At 38.9% G+C, this 16,806-nt stretch overlaps 1 protein-coding gene and 1 pseudogene across 8 annotated transcripts in view; one reads left to right on the top strand and one right to left on the bottom strand.

Annotated features, from left to right (window-relative positions):
• The window catches only part of Opcml (opioid binding protein/cell adhesion molecule like), a 1,123,264-nt gene that overhangs the window by 605,897 nt on the left and 500,561 nt on the right, over nucleotides 1–16,806 (top strand). The gene's annotated exons all lie outside the window — the stretch shown is intronic.
• Nucleotides 2,351–3,501, bottom strand: LOC104874799 (annotated as a pseudogene).

Here is a 16,806-nt window from a genome sequence, read left to right as displayed (position 1 = left end):
CATGTCTGCAGTGAACAAACTTTTCAATATAGTATATTTACCATTTAATGGCTCAGACAGAGCGAGGATGCAAGACCCCTGATCTCAGTTAGCAGATTGCTGAACCCCATGACGCTGATTGATCTCGGGCTGCAAGGCCCAGATTGAGTTCCCCATCCTTCTGAATGGTTGAACTCTGCAATGTTCTATTACAGGTTTCCCCGCCCTTTCTTTAAAGATGTTCAAAGTTGGGAACTCAGAAAAATACCCTTGATGACCACCTCTGTCTTTGCAGAATGGGTCCAAAGAATTGCATAGTCAGGAGGTCTGAGAGTGTGTGTGTGGGGGGTGGAATTATGGGGGTTCAGGGGTGCCCGTGCGGCTACCTTCCCGGCACTTGAGTGATGGCTGCTGGTTCGGAAGCAGGCGTGGTTCTCCTTCCCGTGGTGGATCAGGGCCGGCCTACCTCCCGGCGCTTGAGCGATGGCTGCTGGGTCGAGGGAGAACCACGCCTACTCCCGACCCAGCAGTCATCGCTCAAGCCCGGGGAGGTAGGCGGGGCCCCGATCCACCGCGGGAAGGAGAACCACGCCTCAGCTTTCTTTACTTGTACTGTTTTTGTCTGATTTTGTTATTGGGGTAGTAGTGGCTCAGTGAATGAGTTTGAAAGTGTTCATTACTCTCCATATTTTTGGAAGAGTTTGAGGAGGGAGGTTCTTAATTCTTCTTGTAGTATGTGATAGAATTCAAGCAGTGAAGGTATTTGCTCATTATTGGAGATGTTTTATTTACTGATTTAATCACTTTAATAGTTACAGATCTGTTCATATTGTCTATTTCTTTAAGATTGTTAGGCCTTGTTAGGTCAAATTCTTTCTAGGGATTTTCTATTTCATTTAGGTTACCCAACTTGCTGGTGCATCTTTTTATATAGTACTTCTCATATAAATTTTTGTGCCTGTATAATTGAGTGTAATGTCCCTAGTTTCATTTCTGACTAGTGTTTTTTTAGTCAAGCTTACTAAAGATTTTTCATTTAAAAAATTTAAAAAACACGGTCTGTTAATTTTCTTTATTATTTTTCTATTCTCTATCTTGTTTTATAAAACAAATTTTATATTTCTGTTAGCTTGTGTTTCATTTTTTTCTAGTTCCTCAAGGTTTAAAGGTAAGTCGTTTTGAGCCTTTTTTCTTCTTTTGCAATATTTGTGTTTAGAGCTATAAATTTCCATCTTATCATAGCTTCACTGCACCCCAGTTTTAGCATGTTGTTTTCATTTTCATTTTTTCTAGATTTAAAAAAAATGTCCTCATTGTCTTTCTGTAATTACTGGTTAACAGTGTATTAATTTCTATACATTTTGTAGATTTTTCAAATGTCCTTAATTCTTGAGATCTCTAGACTAATTTTATTCTGATCAGAAAAGATAAATTATATAAATTTACTATTTTTTTAATTTATTGACTTGCATTGTGCCCTAATATATAATCTGTCTAGGGAGAATTTTCTGTATGTCCTTGAAAACAGGTATATTTTACCTTTGTAGGGTAAGAGTTCTATTTATATTTGTTATATGGTGATGATCACATTCATTATTTCCTCAGTTTTTTAAATCACATAGAAATATGTATTTCTGTATAGCACATTATTTTGATCAGAAAGCATAAAGACATCAGCAGCTGTAATACAAACATTGGTTGACGAAGAAACTACTAAAACCCTGCAGATGAGAAGCCTGTGAAATGAAGGCCAGGAAATTTTAACTTTTCCTCCCTAATTTACTGCACTGATCAAACCAGGTAATAGTCCCCCAAATAGTCTTGAGTCTGTCAGTGCAAATGATCTGCTGGTTGTAATTGCAGGGTCAGTTGTGAAGGGGAGAGACTGCAGCTTATACAAAGAAGCCACAGTAAACAGTAGGCTTAAAATTGCAGCCAGCCCCTCACAGCTAAATAGCATGAACATAGCAGGATACACACACACACAGACACACACACACACACACACACACAGATGTATATATGTGTGTGTGTGTGTGTATATATACATATATATAATGCACATATATACATCCATCATATCCTTTCACTGCCAAAGTCTTTTTGGACATGTACTTATTACAACAACGTCTTGCGTGTAAGTTATAAGAAGTTACTCAGTATCTGTGGATATAAGTCACTTCGCACCACAGAAAATATTTAAAATCCAAAGAGGAAGGAGAATACAGATAGAAGAGCTTCTGTCACATTCCTATGAAACTGAATCCGTGCAAGAAACTGGTCCCAAAATTGTGGAGGGTTTACTGAAGAAATTTTGACCAGGTAAATTTTTTCTTCCTTTTAGCATTAAAAAGTTCTGGAAAGACTCTTTGCTGTTTGAAGTTTTTAAATAATCCAGTCTCCATTTCTCCACAAGGTAACAGTCTTGTGCATATCTGTAAAATATAGGAGAAGCCATGCCAGGGAGTGGCATGCCACTGGAGGGCAAGTTAAGAAGGGGTAAGAAGAGAAAGAGCCAGTGGAGTCAGCATCCTCTCCAGCCAGTGAGCTCCTTTTGCAAACTTCATCCACACATCTATTCCTTACAGAGGCACACCTCTGAGTACCAGGCCAGCTCTGAGAGGAAACATACTAACCTGGCGAGAGAAAAGGATGACAGTGGCCATCATGGTCACTTCCAGTGTGATCTACCATCCTTCCAGGAATGTAGAGATGCTGGAAATAGAGTGGAACAGCTCAGACCACCCATTAAATAGGCTGTGGCAATAAAGTAAATAGCACCAAGCAGAGGGGGACAGGCTGGGTGGCTCTGTGGATACCTAATGCCACAGTAGCAGTAGGCAGACCTACTAAGTATCCAGTAAGAGTGCAGTGAAAGTGAAAGACCTGCTGCATGAGCCAAGAGATGTTGGTGGGTCTAGAGGCCCCCTAGCTGCCACTGCTGGCTCATTTTTTCAAGTTGTCAAGGCAAAGGACAAAGCACAATAGGTGACTGGGCATTATGATGTCTGTAATGCTCAACATAGAGAAGTGACTGCCAGTAAAGCTTGGGAAGACCAGTTTTTCCAGACAGAGACAGGTGAGGAAACTCATGCTCAATACAAAGCCCAGCTGGAGATTACAGGATAGAAATGAAGGGAACTGTCAGTCAACTGCATATCTACTTACACCAGGACACTGCTGTTGAATATGTAGGCTCAGGAAAAATGACTCAAACGACATTTTAGATTAGCAATCTTGAGAAAAGTAGGCAGGAGACGGTGGTTTATGAAAGTGGTCATGATGACATAGAGACCCATGGCTAGAGCATCAGTGAGGAATCAGTGGCCACTGAGAACACAGATGAGAATGAGCATAACAGACAGAAGGAATGTTTCTAACTCAGCAGACGTGTAGCATCCCCAAAAGCCTAAGAAATCTTATTCTGAGGGGAAAAGTTCTTGATAAATACTGGAACACCAAGAGAAGAAGAAAAGCAAGTGCTATTGCTGTAAGAAGTGCTGGGTATATTGTAAAATTGATTTACCTGAGTTGAGGAAGAACATTACTAGAAAAAAGACTGTGTTTCCAAAAGACTTCTAGACTTAATTAACACTTTTAGCAGAGTAGCTGGATACAAGGTCAACACCCAAAAATCAACAGCCTTCTTGTACACAAATAACAGAGTCACTGAGAAAAAAATTAGGGAACCAATTCCTTTCACAATAGCACCCCAAAAAATGAAGTATCTGGGAATCAATCTAACAAAAGAAGCAAAAGACCTCTACACTGAAAACTATAGCACTCTGAAAAAAGAGATTAAAGAGGATATAAGAAAATGGAAAGATGTCCCCTGCTCCTGGGTAGGAAGAATCAACATAGTGAAAATGGCCATACTACCAAAACTGCTTTACAGATTCAGTGCAATACCAATTGAAATCCCAATGCTATACTTCACAGAACTTAAAAGAAGAATCCAAGAATTCATTTGGAACCAGAAGAGACCTAGAATAGCAAAAGCCATCCTAGGCAACAGACACATGGTAGCGGGTGTAACAATTCTCAATCTGAAACTATCCTACAAAGCCACTGTGATAGAAACAGCATGGTACTGGCAAAGACACAGGTCTGAGGATTGGTGGAACAGATTGGAAGACACAAAAACAACTCCATATGCACTCAGCTACCTCATCTTTGACAAAGGAGCTGACAGTGCCCACTGGAGGAAAGATAGCCTCTTTAATAAATGTGTTGGAAAAACTGGATCTCAACCTGCAAAAGATTAAAACTGGACCCTTATCTGTCACCATGCACTAAATTAAAATCCAAGTGGATTAAAGATCTAAATATTAAAACAGAAACACTAAACTTGCTGGAAGATAAGTTAGGCAGAACTCTGGAGGACATTGGCATAGGAAAAGACTTTATGAACAAATCCTCAGTAGCACAGGAACTAGCAGAAAGAATCAACAACTGGGATCTCATCTTATTGAAAAGCTTCTGCACTGCAAAAGAAACCATCAATGGAACTAAGAGACAACCTACAATGTGGGAAAAACTTTTTACTAGCTGCTTCTCAGACAAAGGACTATTATCTAAAAATATATAAATAACTCAACCAGCCCCCCCAAATATAAAGTCCCAATTCTAAAATGGGCATCTGAAATGAACAGACATTTCTCAAAGAAATAAAAGCAGCAAGTAAATATATGAAAAAATGCTCCACATCACTGGTCATTCGAGAGATGCAGATGAAAACAATACTGAGATTTCACCTCAACCCACAAAGAATGGCTGCTGTGAAGAAATCACACAATAACAAATGTTGGTGTGGTTGTGGGGAGAAAGGAACCCTTCTCCATTGTTGGTGGGAGTGCAGACTGGTGCAACCACTCTGGAAGTCAATATGGAGATACCGCAAAGAACTAGGATTAGAGGTTCCATTTGACCCAGTCATCCCTCTGTTGGGTATCTTTCCAGTAGAATTAAAAGAATCATACCACAGTGATACATGTGCACCCATGTTTATAGCGGCACAGTTTGTAATAGATAAAACTTGGAAACAGCCCATCTGCCCATCAGTTGGAAACTGGATAAAGAAGATGCGGTTTTTCTATAAAATGGAATACTACTCAGGCATAAAGAATGAGAAAGTAGATTCATTCATAGGTAAATGGGTACATTTTAAGGATATACTCCTCAGTGAAATAGATAAGTCACACATATGCAAATATTGAATAGTTTCTCTGGTGTGAAACACTAAAATAATACTCAAGATCCTAATGGGACAATTAGCAATGTGAAATAGGAAGAAAAGGACCAAAGGCGTAGGGACAGTGCGAAGGATAGGGAAAGGGGAACAAGGGAAAAGGAAAAAAATATGAGAAAATGTAAAAATGGAATTAAAGTGTTTGAAGGTGGGGAGGGGAGGAAGGGGTGAAGGGAGGGTGGGGACAAGGAGAAAAAAATGAGAACCAAGCCCTGGCATGTAAAGGTACAAGATCCCAGTAATGAATGTAACTGTACTGGCTACCTAGAATGTACCAGTAAATTCAATTTAAAAGAAAAAAAAAAAGAAAAAAAAGACGGTGTTTCAACCAAGAGGAGTAGCCTCTGGGCAGAGTTAATCATTTGAATAGTGTTGTTGGTGCTACACCCATGAAAAGACCCAGGACTCTCATTGTTTTTCTTCTTATTCTGATTTTCAAAGTCCATATTAAGGGACTGTAACAGGAATGGAGATCAGGAATGTGGACAGTTGACTGGAGTCAGTCTAGGATCAGGCCATGGTGGCTGAGGGGGGCACTGGCTGGCGAGGCGAGATCATGCCAGTCATGCTCCAACCCATTCATCTTTTTGTTGCTCTATCCATTATGGAAAGTGGATTATTAACATTTCCTTCTCTTGTTATAGAAGTTGTCTGCTTTTCTCTTAATTTTATCAGCATTTGCTTTGTATTATTACCTGCTCTGATATTTGGTACATATATGTTCATAATTTTTGTATCTTCCTGATAAATTGACCCTTTTATCATATAATGTATTTTATTCTTACAAGAGTTTTTCACTCGTCTATTTTTTGAATGACATTAGCATAGCTACCTCTGATCTCTTATTTAATTTGTGTGGGAATATTTTTTCATCCTTCCCTTTCAGCCTATATGTGGACTTAAATCTCGTGGGTTTCTTATAGACAACATATATATATATGGTTGGAACTTGTGGGATTGTTTGTTTTGTTAAATCCACTCTGCCAGTGAATAGCTGTTTTGGTCTGAATGCTGAGTCTGACAGTACAGAGGTGAATACCTCAGGTGGCCTCCAGATAGGTCAAGTGTTACCACTAAGTGCTGTGCTCCCTGCTCAGTCCATTTTGTGGAGAGGATGGAGGGCTGCTGCTTCTCCCACACTCCACTGTCTTATACTGGGGCAAGAGTGAATGAAGACAACATTCAATATCTTACCATTTTAAGTAATGCTTTTTTTTTGGGGGGGGATACTAGGGATTGAACTTGGGACCTTGCACTTGTGAAGCAGGCAGCATCACCACTGAGCTAAATCCCTGGCCCTAAGTAATGCTTTTTTAAAATTGGCATTTGCTTCATTTCTGTAAATCTTTGCCTGATTATCTCCCAGATGTCCTATAATGTTATTCCAGTTTTTAATTGTTTACCTAACATTTCTGTGGATTAAATGAGGTTGGGTCTTCCTAGTTTCAAATCTTGTTTACATTTCTTTCATGACCTATGACATCAATTATCAAGTCTTAGGTAGACATTGTTCTTTTATGACACCCTAAATTAATTTTATCTATTTAGGACTTACAAATAACTGGGAGGATACTGTATCACACCGTGTTCTTTTATATCTGACTTGTTTCCCTCAGCATAATGTGCTTGAGATTCACATGTTATTACTTGTAGTTTACCTTTTGATAGCTCAGTAGTGCATCCCTGTATAGGTAGATATACATATTTATTTATCCACGTACTGATGATAGACATTCTGATTGTTTCTTTTTTGGCTGTTACGAATAAAGGCACAGTGAATTTTTAATTATATATATTTATGAGGAAATCTACTTCTGTTTTTCTTAACAAATGCCTAAATGAGCTGGGCACGGTGTTACATGCCTGTAATTCCAGAACTCAGGGAGTGGAGGAAAGAGGGTCGTGAGTTTAAAAACACCCTGAACTACATAATGAGTTCAAAGCCAACTACAAAATGAGACTGTCCCAAACAAACAGGAAGGAAGGAAGGAAGGAGGGAAGGAAGGAAGGAAGGAAACATATCTAGAATGGAATTTTTGAGTTACTGTATATGATAAGTGTATGCTAAATTCTTTAGAAAGCTGCCAGAACAATTTCTAAAGTTATACCAATTTATTCACCTACTTGTAATTTATGAGGTTTCTACTTGCTCCTCATCTTCAACAATATTTGGGGTTGTCAGTTTTCTTAAATTCTAATTTTAGTCATGTAGTGAATGTGAAATAGTATATCATTGTAAAAGGCACAGTATCACATGTTTAGATATTGCTCACATTTGTTATTCATAGGTCTTATAGACTATGGGAGATTGATGTGTTTATCTATTAATTCATTCAACAAGTATGAATTGGCTGTTATATCCTGGCGAGTCACATAGGAGCTGGAGTTACAATGGGGATCAAAACAGACCACACACCTCTAGCATAATAGAGTTACAGAACAGTTCATAAACAAGATAAGTATGTTAAAGTAAACTATCATATTATACAGTGACGATTTCTCTGAATATGGATAGAGTGGAGTCAACACATCAACAGGAACTGGAGCGCTTATTTTTGCTATGATGTTCAGGTGCTGCTTCTCTGATAAGGTGAGATTTGAGCAGAAATCTGATGAAAGTACAAAAGTGAGCTGTACAAATACCTGGTGAAATTAGCCAATGGTAGGGAATAGAAAGAGCTGAATATATGCTCAGTATATTCTAGGAGCAGGAAGGAAGGTCTGGAGTAAAGCAAGCAAGAGCACAAGTATAAGGAATAACAGGGAGGCATAGCAGAGTCTTTCTGTTGCCTAGTCTGACGGGTGTGGGGCTTGGGCATCTGGACATTGGCATTCCCATCCTCAAAAGAAGAAAAAACTCTCAACAAATAAAAATCAGTGACTTTCTGGATGTGTAAGAAAATAGAGGTCACAGGACAAGCCAAACTCATGGAAACTGGAGTCAGACAGATACAGAAAATCATGGTTTATTATGAGCAGAAGACACCCAGAAACCGTCCTTGGGATGAGATTCTACTCAGACATTTCAAAGGTAATGAAAGGTGATATAAGGGTGGGGATGGGGAAATGGATACAATAAGCAGGTATATGCATAGACATACCCCCAAATATGAAACGGGGGAGAAAGTGAAAAAGGAGGGTAATTGTGATATGCCAAAATGAAGCATATTTATCTCTATGATGAATTAAAAAAGAATGGAAAAGGCAATTCACTGACATGGACGAATTTAGACGCACAAACTCCAGAGTCTGATTTTGGGTGATCTGCACATTTGTGAATTTCATCCCCAGAAACTTCAACAGAATCTCAGGGTGAGTGTGAGATAATCATCAAGAGGAGAACAATCACTTTGAAATACAGTCTCCCTTTTTTTCTTAGTACATGCTTTCAGTACATACTGATTACTTTTATTATGGGGAGTTTGTACATATACATAAAACATCTTCCTTTTTTTTTGCCTTTCCCCTCCCATCCTTTCTTGCTTCTTATAGCTCTTGTTCCCCTTCTCATTTGAAAAGGAAAATGCTCTATTTCCATTTTTCTTTCTTTTAAAAATTTCTTTTACCTTCTTTTTCCCCTTCCTCCCTCCATCTTTAGTTCTGCTTCCCATTTGAAAAAGATCTCCCTACTACTTATTACCTATCTTTTATTTTGTTCTTTATTTATATTTTGGGTTTCCCATATAGGAGATACCATGCAATATTTAGGCTTGTGTGCCAGATTCATTTCACTTAACATTATAGTCTCAAGGTGCATCCATTTACCTACAAATGCCTCAGGTTTATCCTTCTTTACAGCAGAGGAGTATTCCATTTTGTATAAATGCCCCTTATTAAAAATCCATTCTTCTGTTGATTGACATATAGTCTGCTTCCAAGATATCTCACCGTATACTAAATTAAAGTCAAAATGGATTAAAGATCTAAATGTTAAAACAGAAACACTTAATCTGCTGGAAGATAACTATGTAATGCTCTTTTTTATTTACTAAAAAGCTGCCCTTAGAGGAATGTACTTTTATCAGACCCTAAGCACCTGGAAGATGGGAAGTACTCAACTCCACCACTCTCAGGCTGAAAGGCAACAAACATAGTTTGGAGAGACAGAACATGTATCAGAGGAAAACTCAGATGTAGCAGAGGCACTGGAATTCACAGGCTGGGGATTTAAAATAGCTATGATTAATATGCAAAACACTCATGGAAGAAGTGGATCACATGCAAGAACCCAGAGATAATGCACGCAAAGTGATTTAAATTTTCAGAAAGCATTAAAATAAAAAGCTAGAAATTTAAAAAATACAGAAATGAAGAATGTTTTTATAGACTCATTTTTCCACTGTGAATAGCTAGTACAAGAATTAATAAACTTGAAGATCTACTGATTGAAATTCCCCAAAGTGAAAAGCACAGAGAAGAAAATAGGCAAGACCCCCCCCTCCACAAAAAACCCCCAGAAAATCCAGCAGGCTTGGGGCGGTTTCAAAAGGTATAACATATGTATAATGGGAATACCAAAGTAGAAGAGAGAAGGGAACAGAAAAAATATTTGTAATAACAGTGACGGAGGTAATCTCAAAATTAGTGTCAGACACCAAATCACAGGTTCAGGAAACTCAGAAAACACTGAGAAGCATACATTTTAAAAAATCTATACTTAGACATGTTATATTCAAACTGAAAATGTTTAACTTGGAAGGGGAAAGAAAAGTTGTGGAAAGAAGCCAGAGAATGAAATTGCCTTCCCTGTGGAGGATCCAGGAATAAGATTAACATTGGACTTCTCTTCAGAAACTATACATGCAAGGTGAAAGTGAGGTGAAATATTTAAAGCCTTGCAAAAGAAGAATCACCAACCTAGATAAGAGACTTTCTTAGCCAAGCAGAGATTGAAGGGATTTGTTCTCAATAGATCTGTCTTGCATGAAATATTGAAACAGTTTTGGAGAGCAGGGTTATGAATCACATACCACAGGCAGCTTTAACTCAAGCCAGTTCTGACCTTACTATTTCCTTCTCTGTCCTTCAACAGTTACAAGTATAGCTGACTATACCTGTGATCAGATTGCTTGTCTATTCTTAGTTTCTCTATTTCTAACATACACATACACATTCATGTGCGTACACATGCACAGTTTTTAGAAAATGGATGTTAGATATTAGTTTCTTGTGGAATAAAAACAGTATTTCAATTTAGTTGTCTCAAGTACCTCCTGTGATACTGTATAGGATGTGTTGGCAATGTCTTTGTGTTTCCTCATCTTTGCAAATGTGTAAGTTTACAAAGTTGAACACGCATACTTTTGTGACCACAAGAAAGATGGAAAAACAGTAATTAGCATAAGTTATGTTGTATAGTAACTTGGAATTTGCTTCTTTTTCTGAAAATTATTTCTCAATCTCAGTCTACACTGTAGCTCATTTTTCAGGTCTCTCTCAAATGTTAATTCTCTGTTAATCTTTCTTGATATTCTTTGGTCACCTTTGTCTCAGTAGTTTCTGAGATTTATCCAAGGTCTGCCTGAGCACCATAATGACTCAGAAGATTTTGTAGAGGATAAGATTTCTTGTGCCCAGTCCAAATGTGCAGAATCCAGAATGCTTCCCATAGTGCACCCATAGTTAAGATTCTCATACTTCAAAACTCTTCTGTGGAAATACTTCATCTGACCATAGTTGCCAGGAGATCCAGGGGGATACCCTGGTCCTTTGTCACACTCCAGCGCTTCTCTGCCCTTTCTTGTAGTGAAATCTTTTATGTTCTTCAACAGAATACACACATCCATCTCCCATTCACAAAACTGTCCTGGGGGAAAAAGGAAAATATCTCAGTCACCTCTGAGTGTCTTCTGAGTATGGTATACATACTTTTTTTTTGCCCTTATTCTTAAAATTTACCAGACTTCACCCAAACTACTTAAACAAAGAAGTACATTATGTTATCTATATACTGCAACTCAGGGAGAAAAGAACTTTGACTTCTAAAAGAATGGAACCAGATAATAGATGTTCTTAAAAATGTAGACAGCTACGTTATCATCTGCATGTGTCCCTGTGGTTCCAAGGTCTCCTGTTTCTCTTGTTTTCCTGCATGTGTGCTTCCTTGTCCTTTGAGTTTCTGCATCCACTGGCAGGAGATAGCTAGCCATCCTATGTCTTTCTTAGCTCATGGGTTCTCAATTCAAGTGAGTCTCCACAGAGTGTATTCCTCTGTCCTGTTTTCAAATGTCTAGAAGATAAAACCTGACTTCACAGCTTGAATCAAATATCTACTCCTGTTGTTTTCATCTGCATCTCTGGAATGACTAGTGATGTGGAACATTTTTTCGTATATTTACTTGCTGCTTTTACTTCTTTGTCTGAGAGATGCCTGTTCATTTCAGATGCCCATTTTTGTTTTTTTTAATTTAAATTGAATTTATTGGTACATTCTAGGTAGACAGCACAGTTACATTCATTACTGGGATCTTGTATCTTTACATGCCAGGTCTTGGTTCTCATTTTTTCCCCTTGTCCCCACCCTCCCTTCACCCCCTCTTCCCCTCCCCACCTTCAAACACTTTAATTCCATTTTTACATTTTCTCATATTTTTTTCCTTTTCCCTTATTCCCCTTTCCCTGTCCTTCTCACTGTCCCTACGCCTTTGGTCCTTTTCTTCCTATTTCATGTTGCTAATTGCCCATTAGGATCTTGAGTACTATTTTAATTTTTCACACCAGAGAAACTATTCAGTATTTGCACATGTGTGACTTATATATTTCACTGAGAAGTGTATCCTCAAAATGTACCCATTTACCTATGAATGAATCTACTTTCTCATTCTTTATGGCTGAGTAGTATTCCATTTTATAGAAAAACCGCATCTTCTTTGTTCAGTTTCCAACTGATGTAGATGCCCATTTTTGAATTGGGTCTTTATATTTAGGGGGTGCTGATTGTTTTGAGTTCTTTATATATTCTCTATAGTAGTCCTTTGTCTGAGGAGCAGCTGGTAAAAAGTTTTTCCCACACTGTAGGTTGTCTCTTAGTCCTCTTGATGGTTTCTTTTGCAGTACAGAATCTTTTTAATAAGATGAGATCCCACTTGTTGATTCTTTGTGCTAGTTCCCATGCTACTGAGGATTTGTTTATAAAGTCTTTTCCTACACCACTGTCTTCAAGAGTTCTCCCTAACTTATCTTCCAGCAAATTTAATGTTTCTGTTTTAATGTTTAGATCCTTAATCCACTTGGATTTTAATTTAGTACATGGTGAAAGATAAGGGTCCAGTTTTAATCTGTGGCAGGTTGAAATCCAGTTTTTCCAACACCATTTATTAAAGAGGCTATCTTTCCTCCACTGAGGATGATCAGTTCCTTTGTCAAAGATTACATAGCTGAGTACATCTGGATTTGTTTTTGTGTCTTCCAATCTGTTCCACTGATCCTCAGGTCTGTTTCTTTGCCAGTACCATGCTGTTTCTATTACAGTGGCTTTGTAATATAGTTTCAAATTGGGAATTGTTATACCCGCTGCTGTGTGTGTCTGTTGCCTAGGATGGCTTTTGCTATTCTAGGTCTCTTCTGGTTCCAAATGAATTTTTGGATTCTTTTTTCTAGTTCTGTGAAATATAGTGTTGGGATTTCATTTGGCATTGCATTGAATCTGTATAGCAGTTTTGGTAGTATGGCCATTTTCACTATGTTAATTCTTCCTACCCAGGAGCAGGGGTTATCTTTCCATTTTCTTATATCCTCTTTATTCTCTTTTTTTCAGAGTGCTATAGTTTTCAGTGTAGAGGTCTTTTGCTTCTTTTGTTAGATTGATTCCTAGATACTTCATTTTTTTGGATGCTATTGTGAAAGGAAATGTTTCCCTAATTTCTCTCTCAGTGACTCTGTTATTTGTGTACAAGAAGGCTGTTGATTTTTGAGTGTTGACCTTGTCTCCAGCTACTCTGCTAAAAGTGCCAATTAAGTCTAGAAGTCTTGTGGTAGAGTTTTTTGGGTCTTCAATGTAGAGTATCATATCATCAGCAAATAATGACGGTTTAACTTCTTCCTTTCCTATCTTTATTGCTTTAATTTCTTTCTCTTGTCTAATTGCTATGGCTAATGTTTCCAGAACTATATCAAAGAGCAGTGGTGGTAGTGGGCATCCTTGTCTTGTTCCTGATTTTAACGTGAAGGTTTTCAGTTTTTGGCCATTTAATATGATGTTGGCTGTTGGTTTTTTATAGATAGCCTTTATTAAGTTGAGATGTAGACCTACTATTCCAATTTTTGCCATCAAGAAATCAGTCAATAACAAATGTTGGTGGGGTGGCAGGGAGAAAGGAATCCTTCTCCATTGTTTGTGGGAGTGCAGACCGGTGCAACTACTATAGAAATTAATATGGAGATACCTCAAAGATCTGGTAATAGAGGTTCCATTTGACCCAGCCATCTGTCTGCTGGGTATCTTTCCAAAAGAATTAAAGGAATCATACCTCAGTGATATATGTGCACCAATGTTTATAGTGGCACAGTTTGTAATAGCTACAACTTGGAAACAGCCCATTTGCCCATCAGTTGGAGACTGGATAAAGAAGATGTGGTTTTTCTATAAAATGGAATACTGATCAGCCATAAAGAATGAGAAATTAGATTCATTCATAGGAAAATGGATACATATTGAGGATTTACTCCTAAGTGAAATAAATAAGTCACACATATGTAAATACCAAATAGTTTCTCTGGTGTGAAAAACTATAATAGTACATAAGATCCTAATGATATAATTAACCATGTGAAATAGTTTTTTTTTTTTTTTTTCTTTTTTTGGTACCGGGGATTGAACTTGGGTCCTTGCGCTTGCAAGGCAGGCCACCGAACCACTGAGCTAAATCCCTGGCCCCGACCATGTGAAATAGGAAGAAAAGGGCTAAAGGTGTAAAGAAAATGGGAAGGGTAGGGGAAAGGTAATAAAGGTAAAGAAACAAATGACAAAATGAAAAAATGAAAAAATGGAAATAAAGTGTTTGTAAATGGGGAGGGGAGGAGGGGGTGAAGGGAGGGCACGGACAAGGGGAAAAAAAATGAGAACCAAGACCTGTCATGTAAAGGTACAAGATGCCAGTAATGAATGCAGTTGTACTGTATACCTAAAATGTACCAATAAACTCAATAAAAGAAAAAAAACAAATAAATATCTACTCCTGATTCAATCAAGCTATGGCCAAGGGAAAACCACTGCATACCAGGTAGGACATTTTTAGCTCCAAGTAGTAAAGCATGACATTAAGGAAGGTGTGGGGAATGGTAATATTTATAATATTTATATTTATAGTCTAGAGAGAGGCAGTTCCATGGTTAGTTTCCATTGACTAAACTGTTGATATCATTGCCTTTTATGGCTATAGGATGGTTGCAGCAAGTATAGGTGTCACATTTTCATACAACACAGTCCAATTAGTCGTTAAGAACTTGAAGGTATCTGTTTTTAAAATAATCTCTAAAAGTTCTTTCTCAGGAGACCACCCTGGGGAGTCATTGACCAGGGTTACCTTGGAGGTCTAGCTGGAAAAGTGGGCCTTGGAGAAGAGATTGTGGCATGTTTCAGCTCTAGAATGGAAGACAGTCTCTATCAGCAAGCTGTGGTGGGTGATTGCTGTTCCATGTGTTCACTGGCCCCTTGGCCCAAAATGAATATCTCTTGCCTCCAACTTAACCTGTGGGTTGCCAGAGGGCAGGTGGTCAGAATTCCAGAGGCTGCATTTACCAGGTCCCTCAGTGGGTGATCTCCACTGTATACAGTACTGGTGGATCAGAGGGACAAACCAAAGAATGCCTGTTGAATTTGTTCATCGGGGTCATCTAAGTGTGCCAAAGAGAAAAAAAAATCTGAAACTACCTTTTTCCATACGATCACCGCAGATGTCTGAATCACTACATGTTTTTTAAAAAAGAAAACACTTCGCAAGGTAGCAAGAGGATGAGAAGCAGGAAGATTCCATGCTGCTGAAAGGATGCTTCAAACAGCTTCCTGAGGAACAATCAGTGTGGAAGGAGGGTAGAAGCAAAGAAGGAGGAAGAGAAGCTCATGCTGGGGTGAAAGAGAACTGCAGGGAGCATAATGCAGCTCAGGAAGAGGCATGGGTGCTGGGAGAGGGGGGAGTCACATCCTAAATCAAGCTGAGTGAAGCAGGGACTGGCTGCAGGACAGGAGCGAAAGGTGCTGGGAGGAGATAGCTGAGATTGATGAGCCAGGGCCGTGCGGGGCCCAGATTCCACAGCACAGAGCCAGGAAGACGCCCCTCGCTTTCGAGGTCACTTATTTATTTATTTTGTAACGGAACCTAACAAATTCTAAAACCAGATAAATCCAATTACCCGTGTTTTGCCTTCAGGGAGTGTGAAAGATTAATGGTGGTATTTTGGCAGTAGCATAAAAAGAAATAGGTGGTAATAACAAGAAGGACTATAAAAAGCCTGGAGAGCTGGCTGTAGCTCTTGCCTTGGGCAGCAGCTACTGTCTGAACTTGGCCACCTCTGCTCCCTCTACTTTTGGAGGCAGTAGGCTGGCCTGAAGCAGACCCTCATCTTCCTCCAGGTCCACAGAGCAAAGGAAGGGCCCTGCATTCTTCCTCAGGCTGTATTCTCCTTCCCACTCCCTTTGTCTTTTATTTATTTATTTATTTTTGGTGCTAGGGATTGAACTCAGGCCCTTGAGCTTGTGAGGCAGGAGGCGGAACCACTGAGCCAAATCCCCAGCCTCAGTAAATTGTTTTTTTTTTTTCCCAACTGTTGCTGAGAAATCTTCAGTTTCATACTTTATTTTGTTTAACTATTTAGTACTTATGTATTTATTTATGGTACTCATGAAATTAATGGAGGGAGTTTTTGTTTTTTGTACTGGGATCTAACTCAAGACCTTGTGCTTGCAAGGCAAGCGGCTGAACCACGGAGCTAAACCCCCTCTCCCGCTCCCTGCAGACACCAAACATTTTTAGTTCTCATGTTTTAGAAAAGGGAACCATGCATCTCTCCAGGAGTTAGCCCTACTGAAGTGGTTTGGGAGGGCTCATTTTCTGTAGGTAACAGGGAAGGAGGAGAAGCAGGAAAAGCCGTAGACTCCTTCTGATGACCTCCTTAGGCCCATGTGCTTTCCCTTGCTGCAGTAGGAAACACACTTTTGGGAACATTTGCTTCAATACACAAGTGCTTCCAGTGGCAGCTTACTGCAGACCAGTTGGGAGCCTGGGTGCCCTTGCTTTGCTGATACAGTGAAAGCTCTATGAGCAGAGGGTGTGATCTGTTGTATTTGCAGCTTTGTCCTGTTCAGTTTCATTGCATGCACATTCTGGTATCTTCCAACATAGCTGTTGGCCTATGGAATGTATTTTCTAAGATGTCTTGTTTGATATTCACACATTCTGCTTTTACAAATTATTTTTTATTAAGATATAATTCACATGCAATAAAACTCACCCTTAAAAATGTACAATTCAGTAGGCTTTAGTATATTCATAAGGCCATGCAACCATTGCTACTCAATATTGCAGGATGTTTTCACCCCTTCCTTGTATCCCTGTACCCACTAGCAAGCACCCTGAACCCCC

This window comes from Fukomys damarensis, unplaced genomic scaffold (assembly GCF_012274545.1).
Source record: "Fukomys damarensis isolate Sample0158 unplaced genomic scaffold, DMR_v1.0_HiC HiC_scaffold_16, whole genome shotgun sequence".
Taxonomy (NCBI): domain Eukaryota; kingdom Metazoa; phylum Chordata; class Mammalia; order Rodentia; family Bathyergidae; genus Fukomys; species Fukomys damarensis.
This window is presented reverse-complemented; position numbering and strand designations above follow the sequence as displayed.